This window comes from Mesocricetus auratus, unplaced genomic scaffold (assembly GCF_017639785.1).
Source record: "Mesocricetus auratus isolate SY011 unplaced genomic scaffold, BCM_Maur_2.0 Super-Scaffold_100029, whole genome shotgun sequence".
Classification (NCBI taxonomy): Eukaryota; Metazoa; Chordata; class Mammalia; order Rodentia; family Cricetidae; genus Mesocricetus; species Mesocricetus auratus.
Window position 1 is genome coordinate 13,704,815 of NW_024429210.1, and position 19,523 is coordinate 13,724,337.

General features: G+C 48.5%; 1 long non-coding RNA gene across 1 annotated transcript; it reads right to left on the minus strand.

The window, feature by feature from the left end:
- Positions 1 to 2,216: 2,216 nt before the first annotated feature.
- Positions 2,217 to 19,276, minus strand: LOC110340935. Its single transcript, XR_002382781.2, has 3 exons — positions 18,873 to 19,276; positions 13,208 to 13,386; positions 2,217 to 3,130 (listed from the first exon to the last, which is right to left on the minus strand). It is a non-coding gene; the product is annotated as an uncharacterized LOC110340935 (long non-coding RNA).
- Positions 19,277 to 19,523: the final 247 nt, after the last annotated feature.

The following is a 19,523-nucleotide window of genomic DNA, read 5'->3' on the forward strand; positions in this document are numbered from 1 at the left end:
GGAGGGAGGCAAAGAGAGAGGCAGAAAAAAAGAAGAATGGGGGAACAAAATAAACCCTTAAAGATCTGTTTTGTTAACTTTGGTTTTTTTTCTCCCCTGCATATTGCCCCAGATCAAACCTTAACCTCAATCTGTCTGGGGACAGCAGAAATGCTTTTGTCCAGATGTCTCTCCAGATCACGTTCATCTCTTGCTCAAAGACCCCAAGTGTTGAGGGGCTCCTGCTGTGTTGAGGGCTGGAAAACTGCCTCATACGCAAGTTCTTCAGTGGAGAGAGGCGATGGTTAGCACTTGCCCTCACATTCTCTCAGCTGTTTCCTGCAGGGTCTGCGGGGCAGAGCTCAGGCCTCTAGTGACTGCTTGTCCAGATCTGAAGGTATTTCCTGTGAGACAGTGTGGCCTTGCATGCGGGTAGCACCCAGCCTGCGGAAGATGTGACACTCCCTCTCAGCATGATCTGGCTTCTGGGCTACACATCAGACACCAACCCTGTTGCCCAGGCCAGATGCCAAGTAAGATAATGTACATTAAACCTTAGTTCACTGTACAGAGAAAATGTCAAAAACTCTCAGCTATTCTTATCTTCATTATCTAAAACAATGGATCTTCTTTTCATTTAAGCCTGCAACCTACATTCTCAGAAGACCCATCATGCTTTGTTTCATCTTAAACTCTGTGGCCCCAGCCTTTATGCCAAGCCCAAGAGGAGCACTTACTCGTGCTCACGAGGGATGTTCTAAGCCAGTGGTTCTTGAAATGTGTTGTGGTCAGCAGTGAGAGTGTTGCATGGGATCTGGTTAGTCAGGTAAACTCCTAGGATGACTACATGAGCTCCAAAGGCCTGGGCCAGCACGGTATCTTCATAGGGCCTCCGTGTGATCCTCATGGGTGCCTGGGATTCATAGCCTCTGTTCTAAGCCTTAGTTTCTTCAGAGAAGTAGAGAAGTTCAGCGCCCACTCCTGACCAGCTGCGTTTACGTATTAGGCCATTTGCACACTCACTGGGGCTTGGGAAAAAAAATCTCTTAGCCCTGCCACAATGGAGCGACAAACAGAGCACCCAAGAGAGCACCCTTAGATCACAGCTCCTCCTCCACAGATATACAAAGGACCTTCCTACATTCCTACATCTGTGGAAAACAATTTTGCTACCATTCTCCTCTGGGTAGAGATTTGCCTTGCTAATATTCTTAGGGTTTAGACTAAGCGCATGTATCTTTTTATTTTCCTAGAGAAGACAAAACCGCCTTGACACTCACATTCTACCTGGAATTTAGAAAATAATCTTAACCCAGAAGACAAACACAGGATATACTCACTCATAAGTGAAATTAGACATGAAGCAAAGGACAACCAGCCTACAGTCCACAATGCCAGAGAACCTAGGTACCAAAGAGGACTTTGGTACCCTAAGAGAGACATTCATGGATCTGCCTAGTAAGGAGAAAAAGACAAGATCTCCTGAGTAAATTGGGAGTGTTGGGGTGGGAGTGGGGTGGGTGGAAAAGGAGAGGGAAGGATGGAAGGGGAGTGGAGAAAAATGTATAACTCAATAAAAATAAAAAATAAAGGCATGCACCACCACCACCCAACTGTGTAAAGATTTTATACTATTGCCATGTAAGCTTAAAGGAAGGAAGGAAAACAAACAGGTATCTAAGGGATAATAATAAAATAAAACAAATACATATAAGAACAGAACAAAATAAACAAAAGGAGCCCAAGAAAGCGGAGTTTTTCAGCTTTCAAGAGTTTGCAAGATGTCTGTCGTTCACATTGCTGACATCCGGCTTTAGTCCACTGTGGTGTGCTGTGGGATAACCCTCTGCATGCTGTGAACGTGTGTTGCTCTCATTGGTTGACAGTAAAAGCGGCTTTGGTCTAAAGCAAGGCCAAACATACCTGGGTGCAAACGTCAAACTGAGGAACAAGGGTGCTGTTGGGGAGACTCCAGAAGCCACCAAGAAACAAGATGCCGCCAGACCAGTCAAAGCACGGCCACGTGGCAACACTTAGATTCACAGAAATGGGTTAGTTTAAATGTGAGTGCATGAGGGACTAGTGAGAGGGCTCTGTGAATAAAGGCCCTTGCCATTGTGTAAGCCTGAAGACCTAGGTTTGACCCAGGGAGCCCATGTTACTGAGAAACAAACAAAGCAAAAACAAAAGTCAACCCCCCAAAACAAACTAACAAACAAGCAAAAGACAAAGTTGGATGCTGTGGTCTAAATCTTTAATCCTAACACTCTTATGGCAAGATTGGAGATGGAGACGGGAGAATTCCCTAGATCACATGGAATATGGAGGTTGGAAGAAACAAGAGAGACATGCTCACAAACAAGGTGTAAGGGGAGAACTGACTCCAAAAACTGTCCTCAAACCTCCACACGTGTGTTCATGAGCACATACTGCGTGTGCGTACACATACACCAAAACCAAGTAAAGACGTTAGTACACGCACGACTCTCTTAGCCTATATGAAGCACAGTGATCCAAGAGGCTCAGTCCAGATGCTCTTTGCTCATGAAACCTTGGCTGTGCCCACTCAGGGATGGTTCATGTGGCCGTGGACGACATTGCACGTGATCCGTCATTCCAGATAACGCCCTGCCCCACACATTGTGAGTTCACGTCTGTAAAGTGCTTGGAACGTGGTGACACAGTAACGTTCATACTGTGCTTGTTGCCTCCCCAGCTGAGTCTTGCATTCTCAAGACAGAATCCGGCACATTGATTATCAGAGTACCTTGAGAGGAAACCATGATTGATCACCACTCAGTCAGTCTCTGCACCTTAACTCATCTGTCAAAAACAGAAGCTGCTGTACCAAGAGGGACACAATGCCTTAGCCTCAGTCCAGAAGGGGACAGAAAAAAAAAAAGGAAGTGAAGGATAAATGTCATCAAAGTTCTCAGTGAAATGAGTTCAGAAGAAACTCTGACCAAAACCAAAATGGAACCAACGGAATATGTTAGTGGTCATTTTTAGTAAGTCACAAGAATTTGAAGAAAGGCTATTTTAAAGAGCACAATTTCATTTTCCAAACGGTCTCAGAAATGGTTTCTTTTACATAGTCTCAGGCCAGCTTTTACTGATTTTCAGAGAGCAGGATGGTTTCATCTCTCACAGCCTGTGAGAAAAAGAAACAAGGGACAGCTTAAGGCGCTGCCAACAAGAGAAGAGCCCACTGGGCTGGGCGCCGGCCGCTTGTGGGGTTATCCAGCACAGGGAGCTAGGAGGGAGGGGTCGGGCGTGGAGGACAAACGTACTAAGAACGAGGCTCACAAGAGGGATATAAGCGTGACTGCAGGAACCCTCACTTAGCCTGAAGGGACTTCAGTAGTTGGCATTTATGATTTTGCATTAGCAGCCGCCAGAACAGCTTCCCAGGTGTCGCAGCTGTCAGGGGACATGAACTGGGAGCCGCTCTTAGACGAAACGGCTCTCCAACTCTGCAGCTCTGTTTTCAAGAGTCCCTTTTGCAGTCCTTTAGCTCTGCCTTGCCAGTTGAGGTGATGCAGCCGTGGGGTCTGTAACGAGGAAGCTGGTCCTTGGAGAACTAACGGGGGGGGGGGTATGGTGACGGGGTATGGTGACAGTTGGATGTAAAGTAATGGTGAGATGTGGAAACCAGTCTGCTTCTCCTCAGGGATTGTAACTGACCTTCCAGGTTAGTGATTCTTACTTAGGGACAGTTTTGCTCTGGGGGGGGGGGAGGGAGCATTTTGCAATGCCAAGGGTCACAGCTGGATGAGACTGACAGGGCTGCTATTGGCATTTAGTGTCAGATGCTGTTAAACACCCCATAATATACAGGCCTGGCCCTTACAGCCAGAGCACTGAGGTCGAGTACCCCTGCTCTAAGGTACTCTTGTCACTGCAGACCACGTGACCACCGGGCTCATCAAGTGAAATGATTGGCAGATATGGTGCCGTGAGGCTCTCAAAGCATTCTGCAGTCAGATTCGGGAAAAACCGTTGTTTGTCACGCACCCGCTCTTCCTCCATGAGAGACATGCTCCCGGGTTCTGCATCTGCATCCCTGAAGTTAAAGCCACCCACCTTCAGGAACGTGAATATTGGTGGGCTGCTACTAGAACTGTGAGTCCCACCCTCAGGCTTCTGGGATTCCACCTCCAGGCCGCCGAAGCCTAGGTGAAGTCCAGAGTGACCGACGACACTCTGTCCCGAATCACTGCTCTCTGGCCCTAGCTTTCTCTCATTGCTCTTGGCTTCCCCTCTAAGCAGCTTTGGATTCTTTCGCTCACCGTCCTTTGGTCCCGTGTCCTCCAGGCCCCAAACCATCCTCTCCCCATTTCCTTTCGGTGGATCCCCTTGTAACAATAGTAATTCTCACCACTGCCCCTGCTGCTGCTGCAGGCAGCAGGCCGCTGGGACACATGGAGGAGGCAGCAGGCAGCTGGGACACAGGGAGGAGGCAGCTGGGACACAGGGACACGGAGGCAGCAGGCCGCTGGGACACATGAGCCTCCTCTTGCAGGTCAGCGCCATTCACTGTGCTCTGCAGGTGATGAAGCCAGGGTGTCCCCAGGGTGCTAACTCCCTGCCAGTTCCAGAGAGTACATTTTGTGCCAGCACTGCCGGTCTCCACAGGAACTCCTGACGCGTCTCTCCTCCAGAAACCGGCCTATACTCTCAGAGGAAGAGACTTTTCTACCCCAAGTTTACTCCTCCATCCTGGTTTGTTTGTTCCTCCTAGCAGCTCACAGCATTGACCGCCGCCTATCCTTTTGCCTCGTCTTCCTACGTCTCTCTGCCCTGGGCCACCAACGGTCTCCTGCCTCATTTTCCTTGGCTTCACTTCCCAAAGAATATTTCTTTCTGCTCACCTCTTGCACTCTCTTGCTGGCTCAGTTACCCTCCACCCATGCGCCCAGCTCTTACGTAACTATGCCTCTGATGAGGCTTGTCTGTGTGCCTTGGGTGCTCTGACCCCTCTGCGGGGATAGCGTGTCTCTTCCATTATGCCTTGGTCAGTACCTTGCAGAGAACAGGTGATTGTGAACATCTCACAAATACCAGGCATTAAACACCACTTAGGGGGCAAGGAAGTGGCTGAGCCAGGACTCCTAGGGAAATTCCTTTGTAATGGGGCTCTGTTCAGCAGGTGACGACACATTATTGACATATTTAGAGCAGTGATCACCTCATGGAAATACCCTATTTCACCAGGGACTAAGATTCGAAGTCACTAACTTCGCATCTAAATGTCATTTACCTCTTCACTGTAACCAAGTCTCTGAGAAACCGAAGCACATGACTGCGAGCTAGGGGATTCAATTCCTGTTTTCCCTTCCTGTTTGTCCTCTGATAAAGCAAAAGAAAAAAAAGATACCTAAAGATACTTCTTGGTATTGTTATCCCAATAAAAGTTACTACCGTGTATATAGAAATGAAGTTAAGCCAAACAAGTAGCTTTTGAGCTGTTGGCATTAAATGACCTTACTTTTAAAAGGGGAAGTATGTGCCTGCTGGGCCCTGTATCTGTTTCTAAAGGCAAAGATCCTTTCTGAGGCTAATTCATTTGCATGCCCCCCCCACTGATATGATTTCTACCAGTTGGAATCAGTGAGCTTATGTCTTTCATTCATCAACTCATTCCTTGATTCTGCCAATTTTTAACAAAACCGTGTGCCCTGTGATTGGTCAAGAGACACAAGCTCTATGCTCAAGAAGTGCCGTCTAATCTGACACTTAAAGTTTTGTGTGGTAGGAGATATATAAGACAAATTAAGGTACCGTAGGCGCAGGGTGACAAGCCTTTCTCTTGGGGCAACTGGAAACCAACCTGGGATGGTTTCTAGAGAAGACTCACTGGAGGGGAAATTCAAGTGTGTCAGAGGAAGGAGGAGGGTCATGTTTCACATCAGGGAAGGTTAGGCCCAGGGGTGGGGAATCAGAGAAAGAGAATGGGGAGTAGTTAATGTCATAATGAAGACTTCAGTTACATGAAGTTAGCATCGTTTTCTTCCATGCCAGGAATTAAATCCAGGGCTTTGTGCACACTACACAGGCGTCCCACACCCGAGCTACGTCACCAACCCTGTGTGGAGGCCATTATCATCCCCATTTACAGATATGGCAACTGAGTGCCAAGAGGTTCAGGGACATGGATAATTGGTAAAGAACTACCATGTTCTATGCTAGTAGACTACAGATAATAGTCCATTATAAATACTCAATTAATTAGTACCCAGCTGCTGTGGAGTAGGGCCCATCTCAACCTGTGTCCATAATGGACACACCATTCTCTGCTGTCATGCCTTTTCAAAATGCCCTCCCAGAAATGTTTGGCGGCCCCAAGAGTAGATAGAAGCACTGATATAGTATCCCATGGGAAGTCTGAGTGGAAATGCCAAATACAGGAAACCTCTGATTCCTCTTCCTGCTGTTTTTCATGAATCAGATTTAGGTAAAACTACTGCTCTATTCAGAGGAACAGTCATTTAAATGCAGAAGCAGGTGGCAGCAAGTTTTGAGGACCATTAACCGACAAAGTGGCATGGAGGGAGACATTTTGGAGGGTCCAGTCCATGCTCCATCAAGGAGAACAAATAACATTAAAGGGACCAGGCAGTCATATACTCAGGCATCTTTTTGCCTATAAAGGGTTGTGTGAATCACTAAATGCTTTGTTTTCTATCAGGAATGACTTAGCTCTTGAAAGCTATGCATGAGAAGGTTCCCCCCTTTCCATTACTGGTGACATAAGTGAAATCACTCAAATTGGCTCAAGGAGTCACAAGCTTACTGAGAGAAGCTGGGTTTGATCCAAGTCAGTGACTGTCTTAGAGCAAACAACAGAGTCACGCTCCATCGACATACGCATCTTAGGGGAAGCTCTAGTGCTGTAAAATCTGCAAGCCAAGACTTCAGGGTGGTGCAGTGTGTGGACGGTTTACTCAAGCATGGGACGTGCTGGTGACTTCTCATCACCACACATCCTCTCAGGGACAATCCCCCCCCCCAGGCGAAACCGCGAATCGATGAGAAACAATGGCGTCTTTCTAGAACAAAATATTTAAATTTGAGAAAGGCAGCACGCTGCTCTTCTTTACCCATACGCTCCCGTTTCCTTTGTCTTTCAAGCTGCTGAGACGATGGGAATCAAGATCTCTAAATGCCCATTCCCAAAATACCTTGTGGTAATATGGATGGAGAATTGCTTTCCATGTTTATACCCAACACTGGTAGAGTTGATTGTTTAGAGAATACACACACACACACACACACACACACACACACACACACACACACACACCATGGATTGGGTAAATTGGCTCTCTATGTGTCTGGATTCAATCCATTGTAGACCAAAAATATTTGGATATATATTGCAGTTGTACTGAACATGTACATACATTTTTGTTATCATTATTGGCTACACAGTATATAACAGTAACTATATACATTGTATTTACATTAAATTATATATTATAGGTCATTTGAAGATGTTCTTAAGCACAGTCATCCTCTGCTTGCAGGAAGTTCCCCAGGATCCCCTTGGACACTAAAATCCCAGAGCTTGTGTTTCTCATTCTTGTGGAAACTGGCTTCTATTTATCAGCTAGCTCTCTCCACTCACCCATCCTGCTGCCGAAGAATGACCAATAGTTCCATCAACCCTTCCCCTAACACTTAAAGCTCCTTCCACTGCTGGCTCTGATTCCTCTCAGGCAAATGAACAGAAAGCTGGGTTAATAAATTCAGCTTGTTAAATTTCTGTGTTGATAATCAGTTGATTCACCACTAAGAAAATTCAGGAAATGTCAGTTATAAAATGATTAGTCGCTGGGCGTTGGTGGCGCACACCTTTAATCCCAGCACTCGGGAGGCAGAGGCAGGTGGATCTCTGTGAGTTTGAGACCAGCCTGGTCTATAAGAGCTAGTTCCAGGATACCCTCCAAAGCCACAGAGAAACCCTGTCTCGAAAAAAAAAATGATCAGTTCTTTTTCAGCTGGACGTAGGTTATCCCTGCCCATTAGGCACAAATTGTGGCCAGAAACTGAGCAGTTACACTTTATTCTTGACAATGAGATGTAAATAGAAGTTATTAAGCTGAGCTTCTGGGGCAAGTCCTTTAGAAAAAGTCTGACACAGATTGAGTTTTTCCACCTTTGCCTCTTTGCCCTTCCTTCTTCCTGGAAGATGGACTGTCAGAGCCTGCTCCAATGAGTCAGCTGGGTTACCTGAGTAGGGGCGTGAGGACTGAGAAATGGCAGATAAAGAAAGAGATAGAAACTCAGGATAGATTTGGGAGCACTGCCCGGTCCATGCCTTTATCACACCAGACAGCCAGGAGTTTATTTTTGAACCTGCTTTATATACAGACTGGAGGCAAAGCAGAACAAACAGCAGTATAATCAGTTAACCAGCTCCCAGCACAGTCCTTGAATGGAGGAGCAGCCAGGGTCACTCTCTATCATGTGGGTCCTACTAGCCACTGCATTATCTATCTGTGTGCCTACAGCTGGCATCAGAAGCTTGTTAGATAATATGCTCTTTTCCATGGGCTTAATCTGAACTTTCTCACGGCTCTCAAGGAGCCTGGAGCATGCAAGCTTGAGCTCTAATGTCTTGTAAGTCAGAATAGACTCCAGATGGAGACTGAGTTGCTTGCAGGCTCCCACAGTGGACCTGATAAGTGACACTGCAGTCATCGTCTTGAGACTATGGGAAGACTCCAAAGATGGATCGTGCACAAAAGTAGCAGAGAGGGCAGCAGACAGAGCCGGGACGAAGGTGCCTTTTCCTATCTAGATAACTTTTAGGTGAGAACTCAATGCTTATCTCATGTACTCTTTCTTACAGACACTAACTGGCTAATCACAATTCCTAGCAGATACAGCGGCCTCTTCCTACCCCTCCACCCATACCAGCCACCCCCCATCTCCTTCCCTAGACACTGCTTCTTCTTGTCCGTCCCGAAACAAGCTCTCCCCTGCCACTTACTCTTCTCAGTGCCTAGATTCCAGTCACCTCTTCCCTGATCTACTCCATGGATTCACACCGCCCCCACCCCCAGTGTAGGTTCTCAAAGTCTCTCCTCGGGGACATCTGTCTGTACTGTAATGTTACATTTATATGTATCATATTTGGACTCAATGTGTGTTCTTTGACTAGTCTTTTCTTTTCCTTTCTTTTGAGACAGGATCTTAGACTGTGACTCAGGCTGTGACCCAGGCTATCCATTAGCCTTGTATTTCTCAAACCCGAACTCAGCTCCTCCTAGGAGGCTTTGTACTGCTGTTCACTTCTGCCTGAAACGCCGTAAAGGCAGCAGGGTGTTGAAAGTTTGTGGACAGCAGCTGGGTGAGGCTAAAATTAGTCAGAGTTCTGTCCCTGTATCACCAGCCTTGAAGAAGAGGTACTTATTTCTTCAGCAAAGACAGCAGGGTCTTTTGGATGACATTTAGGTAGAGGTGGTGTTTGTTTGTTTATTTACTTTTGCACTGTGAAGAGTGAGTGGTGCCCAGGATGGAAGCCTCCTTCTCAGAGCTGGAAGGGTTTCTTCTCTGATGGATGATAATCCTGTGGATAACTCTAGGCAAAGGTCAACTAGCAGCCATTTAGCACATCTGACCGAGGTAGAAGGGGAGAAGTGTCCTAAAGGCCGACGCCAGACTTTGTCCTGTCCCAGTATTCTTTTGGTTCATTTACTTGACACCAAGCACCTTCATTGTCCCCTAAGGATATTCTGAACTCAGGGAGTTGACAATCTTTTGTTTTTTCTTGTTGTTGTTGCTTTTTGCTTTTTAGAGACTGAGTTTCTCTTTGTAGTCCCAGCTATCCTGGAACTCGCTCTGTAGATCAGGCCGGCCTCGAACTCACAGAGATCCTCCTGCCTCTGCCTCTCAAGTGGTGGGATTAAAGGTGTGCGCCACCACTGCCTGGCTTAGTTGATAGTCTAGAGGGAAACAGTCACAGTGATGGGGCCAGGAAAGAGAGGTAGGTGGTGTCCTGAGAAGTCATAGTGCAGGTAGGAGTTTGTGTGTAGGGTTGACCTATCAGACAATGGAGGAAGCGGCTCTGGTTGAGCCTAGCAGGACGGGTATGGGATCAGTGGGCAGAGACAGGATGAGACCTAGTGGAAGGCGGCCTGGTTCAAAGAGTCACAGAGCCTTGGTCTCTGCATGCTACTAATGTATTCCCACAGGAGTTCCCCACAAGGCTTCAGGGACTCTAGGGAAAGGCTGTTCATCGTCGCAATGACTTTTGTAGGCCATCACAGAAAGTTATTTTCAGAGTCCGGCAGACTCAAGGTGTGCTGGGGTAGGATCCGCTCTGCTCTCATGAGCTCACTGTGCACATCTCTCTCCAGCTCAAAGCTCAGTGCTATCACATCGGTGGGAGGAAGAACATATGCCAAGAAAACCAGCAGCTGCTGTATGTCAGGGATTCCTCTTTGTTCTTTGGGTGCCCACCACCCGGTTCCCAAATAAATACACGGAGACTTATTCTTACTTCTGAGTGCCTGGTCTTAGCTTGGTTTGTTTCTAGCCAGCTTTTCTTAACTAAAAATATCCTGTCTACCTTTGCTTTTGGGCGTTTATCTTTCTCTATTCTATATGAATTTCTTTCCTTCTTACTCTATGTTGGCTATGTGGCTGGGTGGCTGACCCTGACATTCTCCTTCCTTCTAATCTTGCTCTTTCCTCTTCTCCAGTCTATTTATTTTCTCTGCCTGGCAGCCCTGTCTATCCCTCTCTTGCCCAGCTATTGGCTGTGCAGAGCTTTATTATTAGACAAATAAGGTGCTTCAGGCAGGCAAAGTAGCATAGCTTCATAGTTAAACAAACACAGTACAAAAGAATGCAACACATCTTTGCATCACTAAAACAGGTGTCCCACAACATAGACAAATGTAACACATCTTAAAGTAATATTCCACAGCATTTATAAACAGGCCGCCAAGCATGAACCACCTCTTCTGTTTTCAGAGATGTTCTGTATCTTGAAGCAACGCAAGTCTCCTTGAAGAGGCTGACTTTATGACAAAGTGACATGATAGCCTTTGGATCCTACCTGAGACAGCCAGAAAAAGAAACTTCTCTGGCCCACCTCTGATCTCCCTGCCATGTGAAATGTTCCCAGGAAGCTGGCTTCCCAGAAGCAGAGCTCTGAAGTGCTGTAAGCTGAGGGTCTAAGATGGTTGGACTTGGTCAGTAGTTGCCAGGTACCAGGGCAATGACTGGACACCAGGACCCCATCCCTCTCCTCCAAGTAGACGTTGGTTGTCAGCAGAGGATAGGTACAAGGCATGTGCATAGTCCCCACACCATGCTTTTGTTACTCTGTTGCTCTGGAGAGCTGGGACCTGTTCTAGCTGCCTTTGGATCTCTTGCAGGATCTGACATGGTACCCAATTCATAGCCAATCTCTCCCTAGGTTGGCTTTCAAAGGAATCAATCCTACGAAAGAGAACCCAGAAAGTCTACACAGCTAGAGCTTGTCCTCACCTCAGCTCTTTACTTTGTAACGTTTCCTTCTGTGATTTCCTATTTTCCACAACACTCAGCTCAGGCAAGCTCTGGGACATCTTCCCTGAGACCCCAACACTGGAGGGGTGTGACACTATTTATCTTTGTTCTCTAAGGTTTTATGCCCACATCATCTGCTGTAAATGTCTACATCTTGTTCAGCCCTGGTCCCTGATACAGTGTGAGGCGTGGAATATGTGCCTAGTTGAGATGTGCTAGGTGATGCTAGTACAGAGAGGTTAGACTCAGGAGAGACTGGAGAGCAGCTCACCTCACAAGCAAGCTCCTGGCCCATGTAGCCCCTGCGATGGGCAGCAGGCTGTCACTGTGGCACACAGGGATGAGGCCAATTCTAAGCTACAGGGAACTAAGGAGAAACGGGCATAAAGTTCTCTACCCCATCTTCTTGGCCTCAGTGCAGGCCAGCAGTTTTGAAAGACGCCCTTCACCTTCCTACAAAGGACAAGAAGTCAGTCACCAGAGGCAAGCCAAGTCTGGAGGAGACCAGAGGGAACCACACACTACAACGGTCTCCCTCAGTGCTCAGTGCCACCCGTGACCTCCTCTAAGTCTTGGAGTAGTTAAACTTGAGTGCTGCTATCACAAAATACTTGACACAAGCACCCTAAGGAAAGAAGGAAGGGTCTACTCTGCCTCTTGCTCTGAGGAGACACAGAGTTACTATGTTTCTGTTAAGGTGCTCTGAGGAGACACAGAGTTACTGTGTTTCTGTTAAGGTGCTGTGTGATCCAGGCCCAACTTCCACCTGAGCCACTCAGCATGGACAGCTCTCGTTGCTCCAGATGAATTCACAGGAAGACTTAAGAGGTTAGAAGGGAAAGGCCGTTCTTCTCATCCAGACACTGTAAGGTCCCCAGGGCCCCTTTCTCTAACAATCCTGTGAAAGAAACCATCATTTCCACCGCACAGAGGAGAAACTGAAGAGCGAGGCTGTTAGTCGTCTTACCCAGTGTCACAAAGCTGATAACAGCTTTGGAGATCACATGGGACTCTCTACCTTCCGTTTCACAGTGACTTAGGGGTGACTGGAGCTATAGCACCCAATGTCAGAGTTTAAAAACTGTTTATCTTAAAGACCCCTTTCTCCAATTCTTAGCAGACTCCATGACCTGCACAGAGCACAGTAATTCCTTGATGCTAACCAAACACCTGAGGTGGGGATTCTACGGTTTACAGCTTAGGAGGCTGAAAATCCAAGTATCATGGCACCAGCTCTGACAACACCCTGCTCCCTGGACACATCCCTCGAATGAAAGAGAAGGCAGCACACCAGGAACATATGAGGAAGGAGAGATCATGTGGCAAGATGGAGGGCAGACAGCATGAGGACGCAGCTTGCTGGCTTGAAGCAGCACTCCCATGAGGACTATCAACTACTCCAGGGGCAGTGCCCTCAGCTGCCCAGCTCCTTCCCACTAGGCAATGGGCTCCTGAGCAGTTCTAGTGCCTCCAAACATGCCCACTCTGAACATCAGGCTTCCGGAACAGGCCCTCAGGGGACAAATCAGACCACCTCCAGCATAGTAGGGAGCAGCTGGGAATACTAGAGAGTTTAGGGGAGTAAACTAGCTGCATTCCTGTGTGTGGTGGCCAGGATGGCTTGCAGGTGCTGGGACGGGTACTCGGGAGCCCTTGTTGGAGTCAGCACAGGGCCCAGGAGAGGAAAAGAATGTCTTATTCTCACCTTTTGTTGAGGGAGGAAGTGATGAATGTCTCACCAACCCTGCCGGGGCGCCACGACAGATCAGATCTCCCTTGGAGGAAACTCGGGAACCACAAGACAACCGCCACACTGGAGGCTTGCTCGGCGCCTCGTGTTCTCCTTTAGCTCATGTGCGATGTTTCCGCCCCCAGCAGACAATCCTTGTGACAAGTGGAAAGCAAGTTAAAAAAAAGTCTGGAAAGAATGAATGCACCAAAGAGAGGACAGATGCCAGGAGCCTAATCAGGAGGGACACACAGCTCCCTGGACACAGGCAGGAAGGAGGGGGCCTCCAGGGGGAAGCCTAACCCATGTGCCCTGTAGCATGGGCTCCCATCGCTCCTGAGTAGGAAGGGGTAGGCTGTGGGAAGGGTCACAGAGCAGGTACTGCCTTCAGCCCCAAATTACATACATGGGCATGTGCTACTCTAGCCAAAACTACTTATAGTCAGTGACCCCAGCATGGGGTCTCCTTTGCTGAAAATTTTGAGTGTCAGTAATGGTCCCTAAATGGGTGAGCATTTATAACAGAGTCAGAACAAAGCGTGGTACAAAGTCTCCCTTCGTGAGCACACTGGCTTTTGCTTCTGCAGCTGACACCTGCCCTCGAGCTGTTCCTACAGGGGAGGGTGTCACCTTGTCACTTCATGCTCAAGTGACAGGCTGGCATAAAAACTACAATTTTAATAATCTTGCCTGTTCCTCTCCAAACTTCAGGCAAGGGTATCACTGCCCCCATGGGGCTGTCACGTTTTGCTTTGTTCGTTTCCTCGTCTCTTCTTTTTCCTCCTCAGAGCTGTGCTCCAGAAGGGATGTGGAAGAAGTCATTACTCTTGGGGTGGGTGGGGTATGTAGTGGAAAGGAAAATTTGATTGAACCCATGATGGTTCACGACGAGCTGCTCACACTCAGAGAACCTAAACAGGAGTCTTTGGGCCACAAAATGAAGCTGTTTCCACCTGGGTCGGGTGTGGGCCCTGAAAACTATGTTCTTGTTCCCAGGTTATATGAACAAGGGCAGCATTGGCTCATCAAGCAGTGTGGCATTGGGGGACCTAGCTTTATTTGTCCCTTTCTCATTTCCTAAAGATCCCTCTTTGTGGAAAGCCATGGGGTGTGCCATCCTAAACACCCCATCACTCTGCAAGGCCTGGGCATAGACTCTTCGTTGGGGACTGGGAGAGCCCTGCAGGAGGGATATGGGATATGCAGGAGCCAAGCTCTTAGGTTGTCAAGAAGGCGGCTCCCACCAGTGGTGTTGGGAGCTCTGGAGCCAGCATGGCCCCTTGGAAGGTGAGGGCATAGCCATTCTTGTCTTCACGTTGACAGTCAGATGATGGTTCTCAAGTCAAGACAAACTGCAGAGGCTGTGGTCACAAGCTACAGTGATGAACCCGTGTGGCGGCTCACAGTCGGGCACCCATGCCCTGCAGCGGCTACTGCACTGAGCTGAGTTTGGGGCCTTTCCCTCCTCTACCTCCTTTTATACATTTTTTTTATAGTCTAGTAGTTAATGGTAGGTTTTAAGTCTATCAGGTGTGTGCTCAAATCCCATTTCTGCCATTCATCTGATCCTGCTGGCAGCATCTGTTTCAGGTGGGACTGAAGAGTGAAAATCAAAGCCAAACCCCAAACCTCTGCCTCTGGAGCCAATACTGGATGGGTGAAAGGGACACAGCACATTTTAAAAAGCTTCCAAGAATGGACATAGGCAAATACACACAAAATACTGCTAGAAAGCATAGCTTAGCGGTAGAATGTTTGACGGGCTCACAGGAGGTCTGAGTGCAAGCCTCAGTAGCAGAGAAGAAAAGTCTATGACACAAGGTGGCCTGTGCTAGCTAACACAATATTACACGAGCGTTACAGACTTTGAAAACCACAGCAGCACCTTGGGGACCAGCAGGGCAGGTAGGCACCTTGTGTGGAAGTCAGCCCATGCGTCAGCATAAACATAAAGCAGGAAGGCGTGGCCACACAGAGATCTGGGCACAGTGGATTTTGGTGGAAGACAGAGTAAGGGCCGCAGATTGAGTGGATCCCTGATGGGCTGGGGGTGCTAAGGCTCACAAGGAGAGGGTGTTGAGGAGGGAGACTTTGTGTAGAGAATCCAAGGCAGGTGTCTCTGCAGGAGAGCACGGGTTGCTCAGGACTGGGTAAGCAGGCAGGATTGAGAGTGCGGTTTCTTTCTGAAATGATGGAGATCTTGTACGATTCTCTACAGTCCTGTGAATACACTAGCACTACACCATCATGCTCTCCGAGTGGGAAAGCCTTTGGCATGTGAAGGACCTCACTGAAGGGATCTCTTTAGAAAGCTGTTTAAGATCAGAGCAATGGCTGATGGGCAACAGGACTCTGTGAGGCCGTAGACCACAGTGAGGAGGCATGGACCCACCCCGAAGCATAGGGACTCTGCCTGATGGTTTGCTGAGGACTGACTGGATTTACATTTGAGGAACATCTCTGTTCTGTGCTGAAGGGACAGGCATGGGAGTAGGACTGTAGCAATCCCAGGGAAAGGTAACGGCGGCGCTGAAAGCAGAGGAGCCACATATGTGTGAGCTCTAGAGGAGTTCAGCAGGGAATGCTGAGTGTGTGTGTGTGTGTGTGTGTGTGTGTGTGTGTGTGTGTGTGTGTGTTTTATGGGAATGGGGTACCGTGATTTTTGGTCCTAAATAGTACAGTCTCTGTTTGCCAGAATGGAGACAACTGTGAGAATAACTCATGTGAGGTTGACACCCAGAGACTGTTTTGCTAGGTGAAGCTTCTGCGGTCTCTAGACATCTCCAATGCCAGTGGTAGCGTGTCTGAAGTCAGTCCGGTGAGAGATGAAACCCAGAATCACCAGCACATTCACACAGCTTAGACTGGAGACTGGATGAGACTTCAGGGGCACAGACACTGTGCCTGGTCCTTTGAGCCTTAGGTTTGCCAAGCCCTGGAAGGGTCACGACAGAGGCAGAGTTCACAGAACACTCAGTGGACCCCTCCTTCTCCTTGAATGTCCATCCCAGACTTCTCTTTTAAAAATGAGTCTCTTTTGTCATTGCTGTTCTTTGAAACTGGATTTCTCTGTGTAGCCATGGCTATCCTGGAACTCCCTCTGTAGACCATGCTAACTTCGAACTCACAGAGATCCCCCTACTTCTGCCTCCCAGGTGCTGGGATTAGAGTGGGGGGGACACTGATCCCAGACTTCTTTAGGCATTTTACCCGGCTCACTTAGAATCTCAGCATCTTCAGCATTATTATGTCCTGAATGTTGATTACGAATCAGCTATTTGCCAGGACATCAGATTCCTGCCTGAGGACCTGGCTCAAATATCCAAAGGGCACCTTTTCTTTCCTTCAGGGCCTAAGATAGCGGCCGAGCTGTGATTAGAGTCCCAGTCAAGCACTCTTGCAAGTCACTCCTGTGAGTCCTTCTAGGGTGATCTGAGAGAGGAAGGCAGAAAGTCAAGGTTGGAAGCCACAGTCTCTTTATAATCTAACATCAGAAGTGACACGCTATTGCTTGTGTGATACTCTGTTAGGAGTGAGTCAGGAGATTGTGCAGGGGCTCGAACACCGGAGATCACTGGGCAAGTCTTGGAAACTGTTCACATTCTCTCCCCTCCTTCTCTCATTGCTGGTCCTCTTCCGAGCTGAGCCCTCAACAAGTGCACAAACTGTCTGAGGCCCCTCCTCAGCTTTAAGTCATGTCCAGAAATCTCGTTTAAAAAGAAGCCTCCCTCCCACCTTGAGCTGTGACCTTTGGTCTCCCTCCTCCTGTCCTCCCCATTCTTGAGAATGTGACCTTTATTCCCTGAACAGCTCCCACCTCCACAGCCTTCCTGCCAGGTCACCAGTGACCACCTAAATGCCAGGTCACGTGGCTGCTGTTTTATTTAAGTTGACCTCTGCAGTATTTCCTTTTTTTTTTTTTTTTGCAGTACTGAGGATCAAACCCAGAGCCTCACACATAGTAGGCGGGTGCTGTAGTGTACCCCCAACCCCTTCTACAGCATCCAAGTGCTGCTAACTCTCTTTAGATTCAGCTGTTTTGTTCACTCCATCTTTTCAACCTCCCGTTACTGGGGCTCTGGCAGCTCTGCTGGGCTGGGCTTGGCCATCTGCACTCCACAGGCCAATTAAAGAGTACTAGTGAAAAGCAGAGAAAAGAAGTCCATCGTTATTAAAGAGTACTAGTGAAAAGCAGAGAAAAGAGGTCCATCGTTATGGCCACATTGGGAAGAGGAGCAAAGAGTGAGGGCCAGTGAGACCCCCAAAGCCCATTTTCTGGGTCCTGACACGAGGATTTATGCGTCGCTGTGATGTGGGTTACATGACTAAGCAGCCCCAGTGGAAGTGTGGTCCTGCCTGTCACTGTCTGGGCTTCAGTCTTTCTTGCAAAGCGGTCTGAGAAGTTGTCACAATGCAGTGAAATACCTTCCTAGGAACCAAATTCCTCCTCTGGCAGGTGCCAGCCATCAGCCTCTTTTGCCAAGCATGAGATTTCTGGGGGGACATTCCAGTCCTATGGGGACCATCTCTTTGGTGGTTGAAGGCCACAGGGATTCTACGGAACACAAATGTCTCTTTGGAATATCTTCGTTCCTGCCAGCATGGCTGTGTTCTGTCTCCGCTTACCTGGAAGTCTGAGCTTGTCCATGCCCTGCCACCGCCCTTGGCTTCACCTTCTGTCTCTCTACCGCACAACCCCACTCAGCAAGTCTACGTTTTGTAAATGTTACTGCAGCTGTGATTTTAGTTTGCCAACTCTGATGTGAAGGAATTAACATTCTTCTTGAGTTTAAGTCAGCTTCAGGCTAACACTGAACCAACCCCCTTTCTTGCTGCTGAGACCAAATATCCAACAAGATGGGTTTATTTCGACTCCTGGACAGACATGGCAGCAGGAGCTTGGAACAGCCCACCCACCTGGCAAGTCCAGAGAAGCCACTGTGGGCGTGGCCAGAAGGATCTGATGAGAGAGCCCTGGTGGCAGGTCTGTGTGTGCTCAGCTCTATTCCCAAAACGGCCAATCAGGTGAACTGTCCCTTGACTGCAGGTTGCAGTGAGGGCTCACCCAGCCAAGGGTTCCTTTAGCAGAATCCTTTTCAGGAGATGGGAACCCAGGAGCAGTGGTCTGGAAGGATGAGGCTGGGCCAGCGTGGCTCCCAAACTGTTGCATGTCGCCACAAGGGGGCGCCAGGTAGCTCTACTTAAACACCACCGTGGCAGTAAGGAGCCTCTCTTTCCAGTCCCTCTGATGTCCTCAGAGGTCCTTAATGGAATGACGGAACTATCCTCGCGCATTTTGTTGGCTGATTCTTTCCCCTTCAAAAGCTCTCAAACCCTCCACCCCCAATCCCGGCCCCTTAGGTGGATGACAGCAGCAGCCTCATCTTAATCTCTGTGTCTCTGCTTCCCTCCGCCATTCATGGAAAGTGGAGCTCTGATTACATTTCCAGCCAAACACATCCAGTACTTTTAACTGGACCTTCCCAAACTATCTAGTTTCCAGAACATTCATGCTAAACATATATGGAACGACTAGCTAAGCTGGGTAACTGCTGAACCCTGCTGGCCCCACCCAGCAGCACAGCAGTCTCAAACCTACCACACCCTCCGTCCTCTCCGTCCCTCCTCCCCACCCCCTCACCTGGAGACCATGGCGCAGTTGATTGGTTGCTGGATTCATAGGGAATTTAGTGGTGCTTTCCCTGGGGTGCTCAGCTGGAGACAGGCTGGAGGCGTGCTAGTGGGCCCTGCTAGGGAGCGGCTGCTTCGTGCAACCCCAGGGCCTCCTTGCCAATCAGACTTGCCGCCCTCATTTCCTGTGCTCCCGGAGATTAGATACTGCCTTAGCAAGGTCGTTTTTCTTCTCTTAATATTTGAAACTACTAAATACCAGTTGCCGTCCAAGTGGGTGGCGTTCAGAAATCCCCACTTTCCTGGTGTTTGACTTGTTGGTGAGTTTCAAGAAACGAATCTATTTGGAAAGAACCTGCACTTAGTTCTTTGAAGTGTTCTGAAGCTCGAGCAGGAAGTGACTTGGAAACCGGGTTAGACCATCTTGCCCCAGGCCCAGGAGAGGCAGAGGAAGGAAACGCAGGTGCATCTGGTATGGGTGTAGCTTCACACCGCCGAGCGCTCCTCAAGCATAGCTGCCCACACACGGAGCTGCATCAGAAATGAGTGTCAACAAACACATGTTTAATGCACACGGTGGAGCATTGTCTCAGCGGGGCCTTAGGAGTGCGGGACTACCACAGGAGGGTTTGATCGGCTCTTAACCTGCTGCAGTGTGTGT